At 34.9% G+C, this 25939-nt stretch overlaps 1 protein-coding gene across 2 annotated transcripts in view; it reads left to right on the forward strand.

Moving 5' to 3' along the window:
- The first annotated feature begins 8654 nt into the window (after positions 1-8654).
- Positions 8655-25939, forward strand: part of CALCRL (calcitonin receptor like receptor) — a 136507-nt gene continuing 119222 nt past the window's right edge. For both annotated transcript variants that reach the window (XM_061135121.1, XM_061135122.1), the window contains exon 1: positions 8655-8892. The gene's annotated coding sequence lies outside the window, so the exon portion shown is untranslated. The remainder of the gene's footprint in view (positions 8893-25939) is intronic.

The raw sequence follows: 25939 nt of genomic DNA on the forward strand, positions 1-25939 counted from the left end.
CTCTATGCAACCCCAAGGACTGTAGCTGCCAGGCTCCTCTGTCCATAGGATCCTCCAGGCAAGAATACTGGAGTGGGTTGCCATGCCCTCCTCTAGAGGATCTTTTTGACCCAGGGGTTGAACCCTTGTCTCTTATATCTTCTACATTAGCAGGTGTGTTCTTTACGACTAGCGCCACCTGGGAAGCCCATCTCTTATCTATACTGGCTGCCAATAAACTGTCAGACGCAAATGAAGAAAATGTAAAATATTATGAAAGAGAAAACATGAAATACCAATCATATGCAATAATAATGAGTATAGGATTTGGATTCAAATCAATTTGGATTTGCACTCAATTAGCCTGACTCTTCTTGGTCTGTGAAATGATTACAAGGGTAAATTGGGGCACACATGCATAGTATAGTGCTTGCTACATTGTAAGTTTTGATATTACAACTTGTAAGATGTTTATTATTTCCAAGAGTTTTAGAATATAGTTTGAGTTGCCACAATTATTCAAATAATTTAGACAATTAAATGTTAGATACGAAATTTTAGGTAAATTTTGTTTGCCAAAGTAACAACTTTATAAAATGAGATTACTATAAGTAGTTTTACTGTTAACAATATTAGTAGCAGAAAATTGTATATTTTAAAATATTTTTTAAAGTTTAATTGTTTTTGAGATAACTACCTAAGAGGTGCTAATAATATTTTTAATATGGAACATGGATAAAAGGGGTACAAACTAGTGAATGTTCTTTTCATTTTTTTAATGAACTTTTGTAAAACTCATCCTAAAATATTTAAATATATCTTATGTTGCTAAGCAATGTTGTTTAAAAAATGACCATCATTATTCCCTGTGTCATCCTTCCAAATATTCAGAAACTTATCCTATTATTCACATGTGAATAATATTGGAAATGTATGCTCTGAATAGAAACCAGATTATGAATTGATCTGAATGGAAAAATAATCAACTTTCCTTTCTGAATGCTGTGCTGTTTTTCTATGTTGCTAACATTCATTATTTAATATTTCTCAGTTTGCCACACCTAACTGAAACTCTAGTAACCAATATCATTTGACTTATAATCCATATAATTTTCTTCCAGAAATACCTGAAGTAGTTTGCCAGATTAAATATTTTGCTCATAATGTTGTGAAGAAGGACTGATTCCAAAACTAAACACCTTAATTTTCAAGTTCCAGTTCCCCCAGTTTCCACTTGTGACAGCTTACTAATTTCTCTTCTCTCATCTGAAAGTAAAAATAAAATCTTATTCAGAGTTAAAGAAAATATCCAAAGCACACAGCATATTTCTGGAAAAATGCCAGTCATCAACAATATTACATTTCCTCAATTTATCCTAAAACAGAAGGAAGTTTCCAGAAGCGCTACTAAGTACTTACAGACACACTAATTAGTAACCAGGCAAAGTTGAAATTGTTTTTATGCTTCCTTACAATTAACCCCCCCAAAGAGGGTCCTCCAACCACAGTATTTTTAATTTTCTGAATAGTGACAAATAACCATGAGAATGCAAGTCAAGGACACCACATATAAGGAACCATGGTTAATACTGTGAACATTAACTTTGCAGAAAAGGCATAGAAACATTTCCCAGGGAAAGATTTTTGTATTTGATTGCTTACACCATCCCACCACCCCAGCCTCACCCAGCCGCACAGAATAAAGCATAAAACTTGATTTGAGTGCATGACCCATTGCAAAAAGATTAAAATACAAATTTCTTATCACAATCTACATGATCCTACTTACAACGTCCTGACTTACTTGGGTGGAATTCTCTTCTTGTTCACAGGTCTCTGGACTCTTAGGGTCCCATGCCTGAACAGATTTTGCTTACTTGCACTAGTATTCCTAGCAAACTCTGCTTTCGTGCCCTTCCCCTACCCCATAATGAGCTGGTGCATTCATCTCCCTGTAGCTGGCTGCTAATCGCTCCCACCTGCATCATTCTTCAAATTGTCCCCAGCTGATAGTAGTTACTTTCCCTAGAAATTATGCTTCCCAGAGTGGCTCATACAAGGACTGAAAAAAACTATGAAAGACAAACTCCCATGCATCAAGAGAGGACAAATCTTACATGCAATTTACACTCCAAAGCCCTCATCTTGTGCATTAGGCCAAATCCAGATTTTACCTGAGACCACATGCTTGCTCACTTCATTCTTCTTCCAATCCTGCTTCATTCCCTTCTTTAATGCTTTTCAGTAAGTTATGGGAGCTCAAATCCTTCCCTCAAGATCTGTTCTTGGGCCCTATGGAGAACAGACTCCTTTTTATCTAATTCGTGGAATACCTCCTATTTCTTGACTTTTAGGTTCCAGAGTAATTATTACCTTCAGAAAATGCTCTTCTACAAAAAGTAACTCCGCCCTCTATCCCTCCCTTCTTATCTACTCAGCCTGGTCTGTCTCAGTCATTGAACATACTGCCTTTTACCAATCTGAGTATTTGAGCAATAAGAGTAAAAATAAGTGTTTGTCTATTAATAGATGTCTACCTGAAGATACAAAGTGAATTCCTTGAGAGCAGAGACCATGTCCCTATTATTAAGCTTTGTACTCCCAGTATCTATCCAAATACTGGGCACATAGCAGATGATCAATTAATATGAAAATCAATTAGCATCCAAATGGATGGCTCTACCTCAGAAACTTTGTTTTCTGATGACATTAACTGTTTAGAGAGATATATCTCAGGGGCAATTAATATGCTCCCAAACAATGTGTCTCAAATGTCAGCTGAATTAAGCCAGAGCAGGTTTATAATCAATTAATCGCTGATTTTTTTTCCCTAACACATAGTGGTAAAACAAAGATTTTTCATGCTTGAATATAGGGAGGTCCTTGTTTATCAGATGTGACACTTTTTACTCTGTTTTGAGATTTTGAAAATCTGATTTGTATTCCTGATCAGATAAGAGTTAATCCACTTTAACCTAGCCATAGGTTCAGAGTTATCTAGCTTTGAAGTGAAATGAAGTGAAGTTGCTCAGTCGTGTCCGACTCTTTGCAATCCCATGGACTGTAGCCTACCAGGCTCCTCCATCCACGGAATTTTCCAGGCAAGAATACTGGAGTGGGTTGCCATTTTCTTCTCCAGGGGATCTTCCCAACCCAGGGATCAAACCCAGATCTCCCACATTGCAAGCAGACGCTTTACCGTCTGAGCTACCAGGGAAGCTTTAGATCACTTCAAATGTTTAAATATAGGTATGTCACATGTATATGGTATGTACATTCATCGGAAGACAAAAGGTAGTATGTCATTTTAATTTGAAATATTTCATTTATATCGTTTCAATGTTTATTTAACGATTTTTTTGCCTTTGCCTCTAAATAGTGTATGAAGTACATATTCTTTTCACTGTATATAAAATGATACCTTAATTGTATAGTACACACTACGTACCTGCCCATTATAACTCTAGCCATCATGTACATCAGAATGTTTTCTTAGGAATATTCCCTTGTTATTGAGATTTTGGTTTAAAGAAAAAAGCCAATAATAATTTCATTTTTTTTTTTATTTCACTGAGAGCTACTTTGGCAGTTTGAGGATGCTCAACACTAGATGGCAGGATGAGACTGTAGATTCCCAACTCCTCAACACTATGAAAAGCAATACTTTCTCAAAGGTGCTAAGAATTCCTAGGCAAATACACTGTATTCTTCTTTAATACATTCTTCTTTAATATATGCATTATATATAGTTCTGGGCTTCCCTGTTGACTCAGATGGCAAAGAATCTTCCTGCAAAGTAGGAGACCTGGGCTCGATCCCTGGGTTGTGACAATCCCCTGGAGGAGGGCATGGCAACCCACTCCAGTATTCTTGCCTGGAAAATTCCATGGACGGAGGAGCCTGGCAGGCTACAATCCATAGGGTGGCAGGAGTTGGACACGACTAAGTGACTAAGCACAGCATAGCATATATTTCTACATCGTTTTATATTTAAGAGTTTTCACCATATACGGTACAGTGATGTTAAACATGAATAAATTGTTGAAAAGAAAATATAACTTGCTAATAATTTTACAAGTTATATAAATATGACAATAGCTGAATAAAATAGTCTGTGCTGGGAAAACCTTCATCGTATTTGGCATTCTTAGAACTTAATGATTAAATTTTTAACCAAACTATAAAGATGTGATCAGTTAATCAAATGTTGCTTAGGTCAACATGAGTAAACACAAAGTTAAATAGACCATTTGTTTTCACAGTGAAGATTGATAGCAAATAAGGAGCATTTCAGAATAAATTCACAACAAATATCCAGTCATGAAAAGGGCATCTTTCTCAATGCCAACTAATGCTATCCTAGAAATAAAACTATTTTAAACTCTTCTGGGAAAAGTGATTCGAGTTTCCCAGACGAATTACTCACTCTTAGTATTTTGTACCACTTGTCAGTGCAGTATGGATAAGTATTGCCAGGGTGACCGTACATAATTTTTCATCCAAAACAGGACACTTTCAAGCATAAAATACAAACTGGAACTGCCCTCGCAAACTGGGGCAAATGATTATCCTGATTAGGGAATTTCACCCTTAGGAAGTTCATTTTGTGAGCATTTATGAATTTGTTGCATTTTTAAATTAATATTTATTATTCCATGACATATCTCATTTGCCAATGTTAGCTCTTCTATCAACAGGCAGCCCTTTTAGAGCAGAAGAGGCTCAAATACTCACTGATATCTATAATGAAATACTGAATTCCTTGGAAGATCCAAATCCATCAGAACTTCACAAGAATCAATGAAAAGAATAGGCAAATTTTTAGCTAATTATAATTGATATGTTGTTTGCCTTTGTTGGGAAAACACATTATAAAATACTAAAAGAAATAGTATGTATAAGCTAAGAAAATAGTTTTAATTATATATATATGTATGGACCTGATGTCATGGTACTCACTTCAAATTTAAACTTTTCTGCTCCTTTGAAATTTGTATTTATAGTAAATATTTTAAAAGCAACATTGATTTGTTGATAACTTATGTGCACAATTAGAATGAAATCAGCCCTTTGGTTTTAATAATGGAAAATAGCATATTCACTCTCAATGGCCTTGCCATCAGACCTGGGTCCTTTAACTACCTGCAGTTCATTTAGTAATAAAATAAGTTGAAAAATGATGAGCAACTTAGGTAAAATAATAGAGAGTCATGTCAACTTACTTCCCTACTAGGATTGTTTTTATTTTAAGTTTATACAAATTGTGTGTTTCTCCTCAAATTATTGGTGCATTTTAAACAAAACATGGTATACATAATTTCCTTGATGCATAAATTATCTAACTGTAAGCAATGACTTTCAGGCAATTGAGAACACAGAGGAATTATTAATTTACAACATAATACCTGAAAAACTTCATAGAAATAATTTTTAAAGTTCTTTCTTACACTCTTACCAGGGACAGTCTGTCCATAACATGCTTTGTTTAACAATGTTTTGTTTTGTTGGGCAGCACTATGCTCCAAGGCAGTAGCCACACCATTTCAAAATAAGTGGACAGTTCAAACCAAACCACATTTTTGGTCTAACATGACTAAGTAAAATAAAATAAACAGTAATCCAGAGATTTTTAGATAGCCTCCTCCTGAGTGTTAGTCAAAGTGCATTTCAAGTGGTGATTAGTATTCCTTACTCAAGGACTATTGCTCTTGTGAGCCTTCCATGGGGCCACAAATGTAAGCACAATTCCTCTTGTAGGATTCTGAAATGGACAAGTGTGATTAATTATTATTATATATGTCATTCTTCATTGAACGTCATTCCTGAGTTCTATAGAAACCTTTATTGAGACTGTGTTGGTAGCATTAGTTGCTAATTGAAGAGAATACAGCACTTGATTCTTCATGTGCTACACAATCCATGCTGTAAACAACTAGATAACAGAATATATCCTATTTTTTCTTAATTCCCCAACACAACTATTACAGTATCTAGCTCAAAATATAGGTTTGATCACTACTAATTAAATGATTGCAAGTGTCATTAAACACATGTTCTGGAAAAAATATTTTATAAATAAATACAATACATAGGGCTAAATTAATATATTGACTCATGTCTCACTGCCCAAGAATTACCTCATTGATTATTAAAATATCTTCATTTTGTTTTACTGCATTTTCCCAAATATTTGTTGTCATATTTCAGTGTGGAGATCCATATTTTCGCCTATCCCTTCATACCCAGAGTGGCTTTCTGAAAGTCCTCATGCCATTTATTTCAACTGGAATTTATAAAACAGCAGCTCTGAAGAATTTGATTAGAGGCATGCAGTTTATCTGTTATTTATAAATGAGACTTTTAAATGAAAACTAATAAAAATTATCCAAGGGACTTCATGGAGTAAAGCATGCCTGACCAATAACTTAAATATAAATATTATAATCTCTATTAGCCTTCCTATTTAGTATAGAACTTGATGTAAACTAGAAGAGAAAGAATAATAGTTTCAGTATTTTAGGACATAAATTTACAGCATAGAGTTTTTTCATTCACTAGAGTTTACTAGTGGGCAAATGAACTGTGAATCTTGAAGGAAAAATAATCATCTTCTGCAAACTTACTGGCAAAAGTTTTAGTTCTTCATAACTTAAATTCAAAAACTATATATTGATCTCTTACTAGGAGTCAGATGATAAACCAAGAGTGAGTGTTGAAATGACATGAACAGTGATCATTCAGACACATAATAAAGTCTAGTATTTTATATTGCTCTAAATTTTAAGATGGGAACAGCAAGACTTAAATTTTGTCAAAGACTGCACTAGAAAATATCAGAACCAGGACTGGAATTTCTTGTTTCTTGGTCCAATCCTAGTGCTTTTTCTGTCTTCTTAGTGGATCCCTGAACAATGTATCCACTCGACAGCAGAATTCAGGAAAACTTTCACCTGACAATATCCACGTCAGTATTCTGATTAAAGAACCACTGTTTGTGGAGTCAGTCATAGTCTGAAACTTGGACTTTTTTTTTATCATGGCCTGAAATAAATTACTCAAAATGCAGCCTCCCAAAGCAAAGCAAAACCAAGCCCTAACTGCAAATAATGATATTATACAACCTTGCAACCTCTGGTTATTTTCTATCTCCTGATAACTAAATAGGCATAAGTTAGTTTCTTATAAGCTTTATAACTATAATTTGATAGAGATTAGTATGTATCCTATTTATACGCATTTATTTTTATTGACCTTGATCCTATTGATCATAAAATCAGCAATTATGTAATAAGTTTCTTCTATGGATCCAAGTAATAAAAATGTCAGCAAGAACGTACTGTTTAAAAACCATGAATCTTCTTTACTTTATGTTGCCTGGTCTTTTGTTAATTCTATGAGGAATTTGAGCATCTCATTTTGTTCTGGAATTGCAGTAACATACCAATATCTCAGTGTCTCTGATCTCAAATTTATTCAGAATTGAGAAATCATCATGATATCGTCTGTACTTCTAAATGTTACCTAATTTGTTGATTGGAAATGTTAAAAATATAGGAATTCTAGGTATTATTTGATACATCTCTTCTAGTTTACAGATGAGAAAATTGATATCCATACAAAGCAAGTGACTTTTAGTGCTGTTTAGGTTTCAGAAATTATAATTATTGTTGTATTTCATACATATACTATATTGTTTAAAAAAGTACATTTTGAATTTAAAGCTTTCTTCCCTGATAACTTCCAATGATTTATTAAACACATTTTAGAATAAAATTATGTTTTGAGGCAAACCTTTTTGTAAGATGTAAAAGTATGTTACATAATTTACCTTGTTTCATAGTTTATATTTATAAACTATCTGCATTTTTGTTAAGGCTATTTTGAGGTACAAAATATTAATTACTTTTTTACTTCATAGGTGATGTCAAATACTTTAAAATATGTGCAATCATTTAAATGTATAAGTGTTCTCAAGGTTATTTTCTCTGAAACATATATTTATATATAATGAAAAATAATTATATATGTATATCTATACACACATAACACATACACATACAATGGTTCTGGTTAGGACATATTCCTATGTCATGAACAAAATAAAAAAAAATGTTCAAAAAGCTGCAGGAAAGAGTTTCATCATTTAATTGTGGAAAACTGATCAGGGGATAGCTCTGATTATCAGAGGTCCAAATTAACAAGAATTAGATCACAGAACTAATTATGATGGAAAAGTAGCTATTACTCTTCTGTGTTCCTCTATGAAGAAAGACATGTTACACTGAAACATTCCCTTGATGCCTTGTAAAGTATAATTCAACACACACACACACACACACACACACACACACACACACTCCCTAACTCCTTTAATTCTTTGAGCAGAATACTGCATTCAGATTCCCTTCAAACCATAGGCAGCTCTGTTTGACAAGTTAGAACAGAACTCAGTCAAGGTGAAATCCAGCCAGCTTTTGCTGCTAACAATGTGTTCATACAGCATATGATCTGTGTCTGTTCAGGCCGCTTCTTGCTCCTGTCTCAGAATAAAAAAGGAGAGCTGCTTTCCTGGGGTATGCCATTTGAGAAAGAAAGTAACCTAACACTAACTGCAGGCGGGGTCAGAGTGATGTAACAGGAAGCTCTGATGTTTCCCTTCTGCTGCTCAGCACATACAATGTGACAACCCTTCCAGTCTACTCAGAACAACACTCTCTCTCCAGCAGAGTGTCACCTCCTGCCTTAGGATCATCAAGCTCCACTAACTGGACCTCACCCTGCCTGCAGGATCAGATTGCAAGGCTTTCACCCTTCCCCACCTTGCCTGGGGGTACATTTCTTCTGCGGAATCTCAGAAAATCAAATTCCATCCTAAGAATAGTTCACCAAGAATTTCCTTAGGAGCTGTTCTGGGTAAGTGCATTATTCAAGAATAAATATATTTATTCAGAGTAGTATTCTCAAGTCGTTTGACAATGTTTTTAGTATAGAACTCAGTTAGTGACATTGAAATTATGTTTAAACAGTTTTCATTTATTTCACATGTTAGAAAAACGACAGTGTATCTCCCCAAGATGTACACAATACCTGTTACTACTAGATAATATTATGTACAGTGCTATTCTAGAAGATAAATTTGGGAAGTAATAAAACACCTAAATGGATTTAAAGGCATACTTTTGAACAAATATCTTAATCAGGGAACAGTGCCTTTTAAAATTAGCTCTACTCTTAGCTAAGCTTAAATTTTGACAGCTGGAAAACATTTTTCCCCCAAAAGAGTCTTTAAACTTTCCATATAATCAGTGTTCTAAAAAAGGGGGGTGAGAGAATACTTATGGGGGTCTTGGAGCCTCACTCGCTCTGCTGTTAAACACAGTGGATAATCTAAGGGAAAGTAATAACTGGATTTATTCTATTTGTCTTCTATTTGCTTCCACCTCTATTTACACATACATCTCGAACTATTGAACTAATGGAATTTTCATTGTTCGCTGTTGCCAGATGTGTTTACATCTTTTACTAATCCTGAACTGTTTCTGCTGTGTTGGATCATGGGGTGGGCAACAAAGGAAAAAAAACAACTGGGGCTGAGAAAATGTTGGTATTTCTATATTAACTCTAATTTCAAAGCTTTTTATAGCTAAGAAATAATAGAATGTGTTGCTTCCATTGGTCTGATAACCTTCTGCAAGCTTTTTCGGGAGGGTGTGATATTGAGATAACAAAGAAAACAGCAAATATTTCCCAATTGGGTATATCAGGTTGTTAGAGAGAAATTAAAGTGTGTTTTTAAAAAAATAATTTCCAGGATAGAACTTACTGAAATGTTGAGATGGAACATCTGTTAATGCTTCTTTCAACAGTACAGACAATTGGACAATTTAAGAAACGAGTGTCTACTTTATAAGATGTTTGTATAGAGACATGACAAATTTATTGCTGAGGAAAATTAGATGTCAGATTTGGGTTCAAATTATATTGATTGACATAATTTTCGTATATTTTCATACCCAAATGAAATTATAATCTGCAAAATGTCTTTCCATGGAGAAATTCTGTACTTAATCATCTATAATCAGGCACATTAACAGTGGACCAGCAACTCATTCTGAGTAATTCCTTCATAAGTTTCTACTCAATTCTTCCATATATTTCTCCAAATAATGGAAACTTCAATTAAGTCTTATTTTTGTGATATTTTAAAAATATTATGGCTGGCTTCCTATCTCCTGTCATCATTAATTGTACTAAGTTCCCTGACACATTTGTGGACATGGATATTGTTTTTGAATGTAACTTTGTAAATAGCCATTAGATAATTAGGGGAGGAAATGGAAAGAACACATTAAATGCCTAACCCAATGTCATGGGATAGTAACAAAAACTAAAAATAGCAGTTCTTCTACTTTATTTTCTTAGAAGGAGGTATTACATTAAATTAATATCATATTTTATAAGAAACTTCCTCAAATTCTTTAATCTCTAATTGCTAACCAAAACCCCACAATTTTCTTGAATAGCTTATTTTTGGTAACAATTATAATGATGCATAATTTTTATTTTCAAATAATAGTGTAGAATATTCAGGAATGAATATTGTGGATCTTTTGGCAAAGGCTTGTTATTTGAGAAAAATCATTGAAAATTTGAAATAAGAATTCATGTTATTATATTCTACAGTTTGCTTTCTTTAATTGTAAGGAAATATCAGAGCACTGACACGTGCTTTCAGCCACAAAGAATTAATTTATTTTTCTGAATGATATTACCCTATAAGATCATAAAATGAATGCACAGAATCTAATGCCAGTTCTAAATATGTAAGATAAAATATAGAATTGAGAAATTACACGGGTAATGTGAGACAAAATATGTTTTACCTGCAATATTTAGTTGTCTTTAGAATTGCTTTTGGTTATTGCTACAAGTCTCCTCTTCCCCAGTATATCTTGGCACATGCCAAAATATTATTTTGTTAGATAAAATATGTAAACTTTTAGAATACATAAGATCTTTCACTCACTTTGAAAAGCAATGAATAACAAAATATTAAAAAGAAATCAGACTTGAGTCTGTAATTTTAAGACTATGTTAAATGAATGGCCAAGGTGTATGTACTTTTCTTATTGGTGATGCCTCGGATATAATGAAGTTTAAATTGAGTCAACACCCTAGCATACATATGAGAATCTTCACATTCACTTGTATATATTTTATCATTCTTTCATGCATAACAGATATTTACTTCAGTAAAAAATTCAAATAATATCAGAACAAGAAGTTTACCTTATAAGCTCTATGTTAGCGTGGAAAAATTATTTGATAAACATGTAAAATCTAATCAGAATTCAGTTAATAGTATTATTACATATTTCTAATTTAGATCATATCTGTAACAATTATAGCAATATTTTGTTTTCAACCCTTACCTCCATGGTTAAAATTTGAGAGTTACTTAATTTTTAAGACTTGCCTTAGTGATTGCGATAGAACAATTAACAAAATACTTTAAACATCAAAATATGCATTCACTATACAAAACTTGTTTATGTATGACATTGAACACAGCTTGAAAAAAAGAATTCTGTTTTTAGAGATACCATGATAATGGTCAACATTTCAGAAAACAAATATATTTAAAGAACATTATTTGAAGTCATTGGTTTCATTCCTTATCTTTATTTACGATTCAGAGACGCTTTTAACCCATAAACATAAGATATATCATTGCAATGGTGTTAAAGACAGACACTCAGAGAGTCAAACTTGTAGCATCTGTTAGTTCTTGACTTAATCAGACTTTCAGAGAATGAACTTAAGATGGAAAGTCAGTATATACTTGTTTAAAAGATTTGTCTGTGTCTGGTTTTGAAGTCCAGGGATGCACTATATAAATGTCTATAATTTCTTAGGAAATCTTTCTTTTTCTACTGAATTACTACTACCATGTTGTTGTTGCACTATTACATTTAAGAAATTCTCTCATTTAATACCAGAAAATGCTCTGATGCAGTTAAATGGAAAATAAAAGTTTACCAGAGACACAGGGTCTGCATAGTAATGCATATGTCACACATTTTCCCATTTATTCACATGGACAACCATGCCTCCCAAATTCTTTCATCAATCCATAGTCATGCAATTCAAAGTAACCGGATAGTTTTCATACCTTAATTTTAGTTTATCTACTTATAAGTTGGTTTATAATTTTGAAGATATATAGACTTAGCTAGTATAAAATTGCATAATATAGAATACATTTAATTGTAAAATTTGGAATGTAAATATTGACCTAGTGTGATTTAAGGAAAAAGAACATATGATTAGATATATGATAATTAAATCAACAAAACCTATTTAAATAACAAGATATTCTTTTATACATACTGTTATCATTCCAGCTTAAACAACTTAAACTTTCTGTCCTCAATAAATACAGATTATTATCTTTTCATATCTAATTTGAATTATAATATTGTTCATTAAATTAGATTAAATTAAGTATTCTGTATTTTTCATATTTGAGTTAACTTAAAATCAAATTAATTTGTTTTTAACTTTAATGTTATTTATAAAAAATGAATAAATGGATTTTAAAGACCCAATAAAAGTCTTCTTAATATTAAAAAATAAAATGGAATCATTGTCTGTGACAGAGTTAGGTTCTATGATTATTAGGTTACTGGTATTATTATCAGATAAGTTGCAAATACTTTACCAGAATATATTTCTTCCTTTTTTTCCCTTAAATTTCTTTACTTAAAAAAGACAATATCATGCAAAACTAACACAACAATATATTATCGCTTGCAAAAATGGTCAAAGGGGTGTATTTACTTTTAAATCACGTTTTAATCCTTTTCTCCCTTTATGGTTTAATTAAATGTATCATATGCTTTCTACCTTACAACCAATTAATAGGACAAAAACTCAACCCAATATAAATCTAAATAAACAATTAACCACCCAACCCTGTGGTATTAAGGTTTTATACCTTATTGCAGTTGTTGGATGGAGCCCAGTTTTCAGAGAAATCTTATCCATCTTAACATGGAACATATCTTTTAAATAAAAAATGTTAATATGGCATAAACTTTTGTATAAATCTGTCATCATTTCTCTATTCAGATTTAGGTTAACTCAGACCCAGTTGTTCTTCTCATAAACCATAGTGACGTGAAAAAGTGGTATAGTGAAATAGGAGCTAGCAAGTTTACAATGAGCCTGTCCCTCTCCTTTCAGCCTAGTCAGTGGGGGGTCATTAGCATATTCATGAGCACACAGACTTGGTTTTATCAATGGACACTAAGTAAATTTGTCTTATATCCATGCACAGATTTGATACATTTTACAAATGAGTATTAGTTTGAATCCATAACCATTAGTTAACCTGACACCAATTATTATGCAGATATCTGTGCATGAACCTCAATTTTGCTTCCCTTCCAAGGATAATTTGAAGGGAAAATTGGAACTTCGCTAAGTACTAGAGAAGAATAAATAATGTGATAGCAGAAAATAAGGAGGATTAAAACTGCGGGAAAAGAATGCCAGCAATACAAAATTGTTGATTTTTTTTTCTCAATTGTGTTCATTTCAAATATGAGGCAAAATAGGAGACTTGTTTTTATTAGAAAATGTGAACCTAATATTAGGGTAAACAGGCTTAAATAATTTATTAATCAATTTACATATTTCTTTTAAAAATCATTTCAATGAAGCTGTTTTGGTTTCAAATCTTTTTTTATGACATGACAATAAACTTTAATAGCTAAGGCAAAAATATAACTTTTGTAGTTGTGTTTTAGAAATTTAGATATAGTTGTTGTTTGAAGCAATTCCCTGGAAAGGAGTATGTTTTAGACCACAATCATATCATATTTAGTAAAGACATTGCTACATTTTAAATGTGTTAAACACAATTTTATTAAAGTCCCAGTTAACTAAAATATCTTGGAATTGTCAGGCTTACTTGAGTAAATACATATATTTATTGTCAGTTTGCTTTGCTTTCTGATCCTTGACATTATAAGATGAGGATGTGTTATTGAATGAAGGATGCATTATTGGATTTTGTTTTTGTTTGGTTGCTAATAGTGTCCAGCTCTTGGAACTCATGGACTGTTGCCCACCAGGCTCCTCTGTCCATGGATTTCCCAGTCTAGAATACTGGAATGGGTAGCCATGCCATCCTCCAGGGAATCTTCGCAACCCAGGGATCCAAATGGAGTCTTCTGCATTAGCAGGCAGATTCTTTACTGCTGTGCCATCAGAGAAAGCCTTCATTATTGGATGGATCTATCTTAATATGCCTGAGGGACAAAAACATTTTTTATTTTGGCCTCAAACAGGCCTCCTCTGCTGCAGCCTCTAACAGGAGGATCTGCCTTCCCTGCTACAGCATTCCTTCCCAAGGTCAACAGAAGGTGAACCTGTCCACACTGCACCCATACCAGAGAACCCTGTTTTAAAGGGTGGCTTGCTGCTACTGACTTAGTTAATTTCTTTGAGGGTTTGCTATGTGCCATGGACATTATTCATTACTAATGTATAAACTCCCATAAACTTCCCTCAAAGCCCTAGCAAATATTATCCTTGTTTGCACATAAGAAACTCCTAAAGCACAGAGCTCCTAAGTAATGTGCCCAAAGTCATATAGTTATCAAGTGGCAAAACAAGGCCTTGAATCTTGACTCATGCTCTGAACAACTCTGCTTCCCTCTCCAATTGGTGGCTAGTACCCTGGAGAAGGAAATGGCAACCCACTCCAGTACCCTTGCCTGGAAAAACCCATGAACGGACGAGCCTGGTAGGCTACAGTCCATGGGGTCACAAAGAGTCAGACACAACCGAGTGGCTTCACTTCACTTCACTTCTCTTCACCGCATCATCCCTAGTGCAAAGGGATGCTGTTCCTAGAATCTTAGCTTAAGTGCAGTTAGTTAGTTAGCTCAGTCGCTCAGTCGTGTATGACTCTTTCCAACCCCATGGACTGCAGCACACCAGGCCTCCCTGTCCATCACCAACTCCTGGAGCTTACTCAAACTCGTGTCCATTGAGTCGGTGATGCCATCCAACCATCTCATCCTCTGTCGTCCCCTTCTCCTCCCGCCTTCAATCTTTCCCAGCATCAGGGTCTTTTCCAATGAGTCGGTTCTTTTCATCAGGTGGTCAAAATATTGGAGTTTCAGCTTCAGCATCAGTCCTTCCAATGAGTATTCAGGACTGAGTTCCTTTAGGATGGACTGGTTTGATGTCCTTACGAGCTAAGGGACTCTCAACAGTCTTCTCCAACACCACTGTTCAAAAGCCTCAATTCTTTGGTGCTCAGCTTTCTTTATAGTCCAAATCTCATATCCATACATGACTACTGGAAAAACCATAGCTTTGACTAGATGGACATTTGTTGGCAAAGGACTGTCTCTGCTTTTTGCTGTCTAGGTTGTTCATAGCTTTTCTTCCAAATAGCAAGCATGTTTCAGTTTCATGCTGTAGTCACCATCTGCAGTGATTTTGGAGCTCAAGGAAAGAATGTCTCTCACTGTTTCCATTGTATCCCCATCTATTTGCCATGAAGTGATGGGACCAGATGCCATGATCTCAGTTTTGTTTTTTTTTTAATTTTGAGTTTTAAGCCATCTTTTAAACTCTCCTCTTTCACTTTCATCAAGAAGCTCTTTATTTCCTCTTCACTTAGTGCAATGAGGTTGGTGTCATCCACACATGTGAGATTATTGATAATTCTTCCAGCAATCTTAATTCCAGCTTCTGATTCATTCTCGTGATGTACTCTGCTTATAAGTTAAATAAACAGGGTGACAATATACAGCCTTGACATACTCTTTTCCCATTGTGGAATCAGTCTATTGTTCCATATCCAGTTCTAACTATTGCTTCTTCACCTGTATCCAGGTTTCTCAGGAGGCAGGTAAGGTGGTCTGGTATTCCCATCTCTTGAAGACTTTCCCACAGTTTGTTGTGTTCCACACAGTCAAAGGATTTGGCATAGTCAATAAAGCAGAAGTAGATGCTTTTCTGGAGATGTCTTGCTTTCTCAATGATCCAGTCAGTTCAGTTCGTTCCTCAGTTGTGTCCGACTCTGCACACCATGAAACACAGCATACCAGGCCTCCCTGTCCATCACCAACCAGAAGTTCACCCAAACTCATGTCCATTGAGTAGGTGATGCCAGATAACCATCTCATCATCTGTCCTCCACTTCTCCTCCTGCCTTCAATCTCTCCCAACATCAGGGTCTTTTCAAATGAGTCAGCTATCGCATCAGGTGGCCAAAATTTTGGAGTTTCAGCTTCAACATCAGTACTTCCAATGAACACCCAGGACTGATTTCCTTTAGGATGGACTGTTTGGATCTCCTTGCAGTCCAAGGGACTCTCAAGAGTCTTCTCCAGCACCATAGTTCAATTCTTCTGGGCTCAGCTTTCTTTATAGTCCAACTCTCACATCCATGCGTGACTACTGGAAAAAATATAACCTTGGCTAGACAGACCTTTGTTGACAAAATAATGTCTCTGCTTTTTAATATGTTGTCTAGATTAGTCATAACTTTCCTTCCAAGGAGTAAGCATCTTTTAATTTCATGGCTGCAATCACCATCTGCAGTGATTTTGGAGCCCCCCAAAATAAAGTCAGCCACTGTTTCCCCATCTATTTGCCATGAGGTGATGGGACTGGATGCCATGATCTTAGTTTTCTGAATGTTGAACTTTAAGCCAACTTTTTCACTCTCCTCTTTCACTTTCATCAAGAGGCTCTTTAGTTCTTCTAGACTTTCTGCCTTAAGTGTGGTGTCATCTGCATATCTGAGGTTATTGGTATTTCTCCTGGCAATCTTGATTCCAGCTTGTGCTTTCTCCAGCTCAGCGTTTCTCATGATGTACTCTGCATATAAGTTAAATAAGCAAGGTGACAATATACAGCTTTGATGTACTCCTTATCCTATTTGGAACCAGTCTGTTGTTCCACGTCCAGTTCTAACTGTTGCTTGGTGACCTGCATACAGGTTTCTCAAGAAGGAGGTCAGGTGGTCTGGTATTCTGATTTCTTTCAGAATTTTCCACAGTTTATTGTGATCCACACAGTCAAAGGCTTTGGCATAATCAATAAAATAGAAATAGATATTTTTCTGGAACTCTCTTGTTTTTGATGATACAGTGAATGTTGGCAATTTGATCTCTGGTTCCTCTGCCTTTTCTAAAACCAGCTTGAACATTTGGAAGTTCCTGGTTCACGTATTGCTGAAGCCTGGCTTGGAGAATTTTGAGCATTACTTTACTAGCTGGTGAGATGAATGCAATTGTGCGGTAGTTTGAGCATTCTTTGGCATTGCCTTACTTTGGGATCAGAATGAAAACTGACCTTTTCCAGTCCTGTGGCCACTGCTGAGTTTTCCAAATTTGCTGGCATTTTCAGAGCAGCACTTTCACAGCATCATCTTTCAGGATTTGAATGATCATCACCTCCACTAGCTTTGTTCGTAATAGTGCTTTTTAAGGCCCACTTGACTTCACATTCCAGGATGTCTGGCTCTAGGTGAGTGATCACACCATCATGATTATCTGGGTCATGAAGATCTCTTTTGTACAGTTCTGTGTATTCTTGCCACTTCTTCTTAATATCTTCTGCTTCTATTAGGTCCATACCATTTCTCTCCTTTATCGAACCCATTTTGCATGAAATGTTCTCTTGGTATCTCTAATTTTCTTGAAAATATCTCTAGTCTTTCCCATTCTATTGTTTTCCTCTGTTTCTTTGCATTGATCCCTGAGGAAGGCTTTCTTATCTCTCCTTGCTATTCTTTGGAACTCTGCATTCAAATGGAAATATCTTTCCTTTTCTCCTTTGCTTTTCACTTCTCTTCTTTTCACAGCTATTTGTAAGACTGCCTCAGACAACCATTTTGCCTTTTTGCGTTTCTTTTCCATGGGGATGGTCTTGATCCCTGTCTCCTGTACAATGTCACGAACCTCTGTTCATAGTTCATCAGGCACTCTGTCTATCAGATCTAGTCCCTTAAATCTATTTCTCACTTCCACTATATAGTCAAAAGGGATTTGATTTAGGTCATACCTGAATGGTCTAGTGGTTTTCCCCACTTTCTTCAGTTTAAGTCTGAATTTGGCAATAAGGAGTTCATGATCTGAGCCACAGTCAGCTCCCGTCTTGTTTTTGCTGACTGTATAGAGCTTCTCCATCTTTGGCTGCAAAAAATATAATCAATCTGATTTTGTTGTTGACGACCTGGTGATGTCCATGTGTAGAGTCTTCTCTTGTGTTGTTGGAAGAGGGTGTTTGCTATGACCAGTGTGTTCTCTTGGCAAAACTCTGTTTGCATTTGCCCTCCTTCATTCCATACTCCAAGGCCAAATTTGCCTGTTACTCCAGGTGTTTCTTGACTTCCTACTTCTGCATTCCAGTCCCCTATAATGAAAAGGACATCTTTTTGGGTGTTAGTTCTAGAAGGTCTTGTAGGTCTTCATAGAACCATTCAACTTCAGCTTCTTTAGCATTACTAGTTGGGGCATAGGCTTGGATTACCGTGATATTGAATGGTTTGCCTTGGAAATGAACAGAAATCATTCTGTCATCTTTGAGATTGCATCCAAGTACTGCATTTCAGACTCTCTTGTTTACCATGGTGGCTACTCCATTTCTTCTAAGGGATTCCTGCCCACAGTCATAGATATAATGGCCATCTGAGTTAAATTCACCCATTCCTGTCCACTTTAGTTTACTGATTCCTAGAATGTCAACATTCATTCTTGCCATCTCCTGTTTGACCACTTCCAATTTGTCTTGACTCATGGACCTAACATTCCAGGTTCCTATGCAATATTGCTCTTTACAGCATCGGACCTTGCTTCTGTCACCAGTCACATCCACAATTAGATGTTGTTTTTGCTTTGGTTCCATCCCTTCATTCTTTCTGGAGTTATTTCTCCACTGATCTCCCATAGCATATTGGGCACTTATGGACCTGGTCAGTTCATCTCTCAGTTTCCTATCTTTTTGCCTTTTCATGCTGTTCACGGCGTTCTCAAGGCAAGAATACTAAGGTTGTTTGCATTCCCTTCTCCAGTGGACCACATTTAGTTAGAACTCTCCATCATGACCTGTCCATCTTGGGCACCCCTACATGCCATAGTTCATAGTTTCTTTGAGTTAGACAAGGCTAAGATCCATGTGATAAGTTTGGTTAGTTTTCTGTGATTGTGGTTTTCATATTGTCTGCCCTCTGATGGATAAGGATAAGAGATTTATGGAAGCTTCCTTATGGGAGAGACTGACTGAGGGGGAAACTGGGTCTTGTTCTGATGGGCGGGGCCATGCTCCATAAATCTTTAATCCTGTCTTTTGTTGATGGGCAGGGCTGTGTTCCCTCCCTGTTGTTTGTCCTCTGGCCTAACTATGGTGAAGGTAATGAAGATAATGAGGACCTTCTTCAAAAGATCCCATGCAAGCACTGCCACACTCAGTACCCCCGACCCTATAGCAGGCCACTGTCGACCCACATTAAGTGTAATGCGCATTGAAATTCTTTCAGAACAGTGATGGAGTAAATAACCTTAGCTTTCCAGGTTACTCCATGAGTTTAATTTTTAAGAATTTCTTTATTTGCCACCTTTATCAGTTGCAAAAAAAATTAAAAAGCTATAATATCAGTTAAAATATGAGCCACATTACAGATGTGAAGCTTAATGGACTTTGGTTTTTGGTTACTCACGTATGAACCCAAACTTCACCACTGCTTAGTTCCCTTTTCTGTCAAATGGAAGTGATAATCATACTGCTTTATAAGGGTTTGTTAGGAATCCAAGAGACAATGCATTGAAAATGTTTGGCACAGCCATTGGCACTTAGTAGGTATTCAACATATTTTAGTGCTCATCATAAATTTTTCATGAACAAGAGGAAATAACTGAGGACATAACTTGTGTCTCTGCAAAAGCTTATTTCAATCAACATACAGAAAATTAGAATACAGCCCCTTCATAGGACAGGAAGAGTGAACAAGAGTGATTTGTAATTTTTTTAGACTAGTCACACTTTTGTAATCATCATATAATATATGCCAGAACCTAATAAAACTGACATTGCTAATCATTTCTACAAAGTTTGAGCACTTAAAAGGTATCTTCATGCTAATAATTTTAAATGCATATTATATAGAAATTATTGGTTTTTTTTTTCTTTCTTTTACATATGAAGTCCAATGAAGTAAACAGTGTTCCCAAAATCAAATGGTCATCATTGACAAAGCTCTGATTTTTACATATGTCTACTGTGATCCTGAATCCTAACTATTTTGTTGCACTTTTGTGTATTATATTTTATTAGATCTCTTATTACAAATGTTGTGCAAAGTTGAATAACAATAATGATCCACCAGATCCAAACTCAATTTCTTCTAACTTGAGATAATACAAATAAATTTAATCATGTTACTTATGTGGGCTTTGTGAAATATGGTACATTAGATATAAATTTAGATGTCTGTCCAGAAATTTTTAGTTTTGACTACTTATAGAAGCTGTAGAAATTCAAAATTTAAAGAACATTTAGAATGCTCAAATTAAATGTCATTTTAGGGCTCCAAGTTTCTGGTGGTTATTTTATTTTTTAAAAAATGTCTTTATAGAAGGGCCTTTTTATGACTGTCTAATGGTACCCATTTACACTATCTTATGTATTATATTTCAGAAATATGATGAAAGAATACCTGTACAATAAGATTGTTAACATTCATTTAGGTTTTAGTTTAAAATAATTTATTCTGTTTTTGAATATTATATGATATATGATCCACATTGAGAATATAATGAAAGCTACAAACTCTTTCTCCTGTACAAAACCAACTAATCTATATTCATAAGATAAATGTCATAGAGGCTCACATTTTGCATATAATTGCGTGAGTTTCAAAGGACTTCCCTTTTTGATGGATCCAGTGAGAGTTTTGGATCTCATTTATGAAATTTGCTAATTAATTGAAATGACAATTTTTCTTCTAGAATGAAGTAAATCATATGTATATATTTTTCATATACCTCAGATACATTTATAAGTACCTACAAACTTAAAAAAATCAGAAACAAATGATCTATAAGATTATTTTCATCAACTAGAGCACAATACTGCATGAAAAACTGCTCTAGGAAAAACTACACAGTAGTAGAACCTGCAATTGGTAATTTTCTGTCTTCTCTCCCTTTTCCTTTCACCCTGTTTCTATACCTACACCTGAACCTGCCTAATCCTCACCCTTCTCTAAACCAAATACTCAACAGCTAGTTTCTGGTCTCAGGTGGTCAAGAGAAGCATGGAAAAATTCTTGAAGAAATTTTTTTTCTTCTTTAGTAAACCTCAATATTTACTCTTAAAGCCTTCAAATGATTGGAAAGCTTTATCACATACATTATCAAGGGTCATCTGCTTTACTTAAAGTTGGCTGATGGTAGATGTTAATCACATCTACAAAATACCTTCACAGCAACATCTAGATTAGCTGTGATTAGTTGTCTGATTGATCAAACAAGTGGGCACCATAGCCTAGCCAAGTTAACAGATAAAATAACCATAATAACTATTTAGGGGGATTCATCCATATTTGCTCTTTTTTCTCCAAAATGATTTAGATTTTTATATTTGGAAAGTCTTCAAAAATTCCTTCGGGAATGATAAGTGGAACTGTAGTGAATTTGCCAGTTAAATTGACAAGAACTGACATCTTAATGCCATCCAACCATGAGCATGGTACACATTCTCTAGTTACTCAGGACTTTCTCTAGAGGGATGATAGGGGCAGTCTGATGTGGCTTAAATATATGTTGAGGATATATTTAAAGAAAATTATAATACATATTATTATAATATGAATATATTTTTATTATAAATGGGGGACATTAAAGAGATATGACATGATATAAAGTTTCCACATTTTAAGAAAAAGGAACATACCCATAGGACCTTCCCAGATTGCTCTTCCTCTTATCAAGTTAAAATATGTTCTCACTGCAATATATTTTATTTGGGGAAATTTCTGCTCACACCAGAATTTAATCTGGTCAGAGTATAACTATGGTTTAGCTCAGTGACTGTGCCGTTATTGCTATTAAGGGTGCTAGGCTTAAACAGGATGATCCTCAGTTTTGCAATCATCCATGATATGCCAGGCCCTATGTTAGAGGTTAAAGGTGAGCAAGACAAGACCCAGGGTCTGGACAACATCAGCTCCACTTCAGCCCAATGTAAGACAGCACTGACTAAAGAACCTATCAACTCTTAATCTATACTGCTGGCTGTCACTCCATTTTTCATCTTGTCCCAAGATCAGGACTGCTGCCTTAACTAGGATGTTTTCTAAAATGATAAAAACTGATGAGTCAGATATTTTCTGACTCATATACTTATGAGCCAGACTTATATAATTCTGACTCTGCATATATTTATTATATTTAAGAAACCTTGGATTATAGATTAAAAGAAAAAAAACCCTGAAATAAGGGATAATCTAATGGATTTTACTAGGCTCACAATTGTGTGTGCTTCGATATTCTGAAATAGTTTCTTTTCAACTGCTCTGACGTAATTTTGGCATTTTAAATTTTAATGGAAAGATTTCCTTGCATCTAAATCCACCCAAACTGTCATGGTTGTGTAGCAGAAATTGTTCATTTTTTAGGCTAGAAAGAATGTGGGTAAAGAAAGTGATATCATTAAGAATAAAGCTTTGAAGAATGTTTGGGCTCATTAATTTGAATAGGAAGTTTTTCAAATGAGATATAAACAAGGTTTAAGGTCTAGAGCAAACTGTAAGGGGTGAAATCCATAAAATAATTTTCCTAAATATTGTTTAATATTTTAATTAATTGAATTCGTCACATGAATTAACTTCCTTAATTATACAGTTTCCAAAAGGATTTCCCATACTGTGTTCCATGTTATCAGTCCAAAATTTAGAATTCTTACTAAGTCTTTTGATAATCAAATTAATATTTTTCCATATTTAATGAAGCAGATTCCATCCTACTTCTTTCAAAGTAAATATATCAAAATTAAAGAGCTTATATTAGAGTTTTTGTGTGAGTCGAACATCCTTCAAAAATTCACTAATTTTGTAAATTTTCAGATTAACCCTGAAAGCTCACAGTTCATGAAATTCTCAACTGTCACCAGTTCAGTACCATAAGAGATTATGTATTTAAGGCTACAAAATCTCAATTTTCTTAGTTATAGTACCATCCAGACCATAAAAGACTACATGTTCAAACCTTTCAATGTTGCATGTAGTTTCTGATGCTAGACGCCAGAATAAGATAAATAAATCTAGTTTATGGGATCCAAACTTAGAAGCAGGAGATCCCAGCTCAGGGTGTCCTCAGAGGGTTTCACTAAGAGTAACTATGATGTAGGTCTTGAAATAGCATGTGCTCTTAAAAACAAAGTTGGATTTTTACACAGACAACACCCTGCTCCTAATTACTCAAAACCATTAAATCATTTGTCCTACACCCTGGTCCTTTTTTCTTCCACACATAGTTGCATAATTTTATTATCGTGTGAGGAAAATAGTCTGTAAACACAATATGTAAGCTTTTCTATCTGGAGAGCTATCACAGTATATCAATTCCAATTTGAATAACTCTTTAAAATTAACATTTGTGGTAAAATACATAGACCAGGGACTTCCCTGGCAGTCCAGTGGTTAAGACACTGTACTTCCAAAGCAGGGAGCGCAGATTCAATCACTGGTTGGGGAACCAAGATCCTGCAAGCCACATAGTGTGGCCAATAAATAAAGCAAAGATCATTGTGTATCATATTACTTTATTGATATAAAATTGTAATAAAAGTTATTTGAATGAATTAATTGAGTAACTTTCTATTAATGTTTATTATGTCTCCTTTTCTCTATTCTTCATCACATATGCATCATTGTAGCACCTGAATATGAAAACAAAACAAAACAAAACAAAACACTAATTGTTCTTATTTGTGGGCCTATAGTTCCTAGAGTCTGTATTTTAGTAGCTCTTCTTTCTTTTATTGAGTCCTTTACCTCCAAACATGGAGAAGAAAATGGCAACCCACTCCAGTATTCTTGCCTGGAAAATCCCATGGATGGAGGATCCTGGTAGGCTACAGTCCATGGGGTTGCAAAGAGTCAGACACGACGGAGCAACTTCACTTCACTTCACTTACCTCCAAACAAGTTGATTACTTTGCTAGTACTTCTGATACCAACTAGTGTAAGTTTATAAAGGAAGGTCAACACATTATTTAAGATATGATTAAATTTATCTGAGTTTCTTTTATGGAGCACAGAATACTTTTCCCTCAGATATCCATATGCCTAAGTCTTTGCTCAGATAAAAGCTGTTCTTTGGGGCTTAAGCTAATCACTATTTAAAATAAACCTACAGCTATACCTACACCCCTTCCCCAGTGGCTCAGATGGTAAAGAATCTGCCTGCAATACAGGAGACTGGGTCTGTTCAATCCCTGGGTCTGGAAGATCCCCTGGAGGAGGGCATGGCAACTCACTCCAGTATTTTTGCCTGACGAATCCCATGGACACTGGAGCCTGGTGGGCTACAATCCATGGGGTCCCAAAGAGTTGGACAGGAGTGAGTGACTGACACTACAACAATGCATACCACTACAACCCTATTGTTCATCTTGGCCTATTTTAGCATGTCCTTGCTTTTTTACTATAAAATCAATCACCTGGCAACAAGCCATCTATTATAATTTACATAATTTCTGTTATTATTTATGTTCTGTCCATGACACTAACCCCTAAGCTCTACAAGTACTTCTATTTTTTTTTTCCCCACTGATACATAGCACCTAGATAAGTGTCTACATTAGTAGGTGCTTAAAAACTGTTTAATAAATGACTAAATGAATGAATGTTTCTTTCTACCAGTCTCCACAGAAAACTTGATAGTGACTCTGTGATTTTGTATGCAGTGCACAATAGATATCAGAGCTGAAATTCTGAAGATGTTAGTCACTACATATTGTCAAAGAGAAAATATTCAGAAACTAATTACTATCTTATTATTCCTAGGTCAACCTAATATTTACCCCTTACTGTCATTATAAATAAAGATGCTTTCAGTAATGTATTTAGTGTTCAGGTTTCACCGAATTCCAAGGCGTGACCTTCCAAACTGGGGTAAATGAGAAGGCTGCTCAGTGTTTTAACACAGAATGTTGAAGTATTTCCCTAAATGGCCAAACAATGACTGAAATTGGCAGAATTTCTTGTTGAAACTGGCAGACTTGCCCACTGTTGCCTCTCAACAAAAGTCTTCCTCCATGACTAGTTGCCTTTTTGGACAATAGCACTAAAATGTCTATAGAAGGAGAAAAAGAACACTTAGTGGTGAAATTGAAAGAAAGTAAATTAATCTTATAAAAAAGCATGTAGGGTAGGATACAAATCCTGTTTGATTGTCAAAAAATTATACATCTCTGTAATAATTGATGAGTTACATATTTCTATATCTGTAATTTCTCAAGCTTTTAAGTATTGATTTATAAATATTTAAAGATAATTCTAAAAAAGAGTGCCAGGTGTCAATGCCCTTTCATCGTTGTATAGTTCTGCAAGTTTTCTAAACTTAAAGCCAAAGGACTATTTTATAAATTAAAATATATAATTGTCACTAAATAAAATCATGATTTGTTTGAAAGCTCATGATAAATTTTCACAAAATATGTCTTCTTAATTGACACAAGTCATAAATTTTAACAATTCTTTTCTATTTAGATTTTCCAAGGGTTTATGTCCATAGTATTCAGAAAAAAATATGTATGTGTATATATACACATTTTATATGAATGTGTCAAGGCTGTGACTTCCCTGGTGGTTCAGGTGGTAAAGAATCTGTCTATGATGCAGGAGGCCTGAGTTCCATCTCTGGGGCAG

Source organism: Dama dama, chromosome 33 (genome assembly GCF_033118175.1).
Source record: "Dama dama isolate Ldn47 chromosome 33, ASM3311817v1, whole genome shotgun sequence".
Classification (NCBI taxonomy): domain Eukaryota; kingdom Metazoa; phylum Chordata; class Mammalia; order Artiodactyla; family Cervidae; genus Dama; species Dama dama.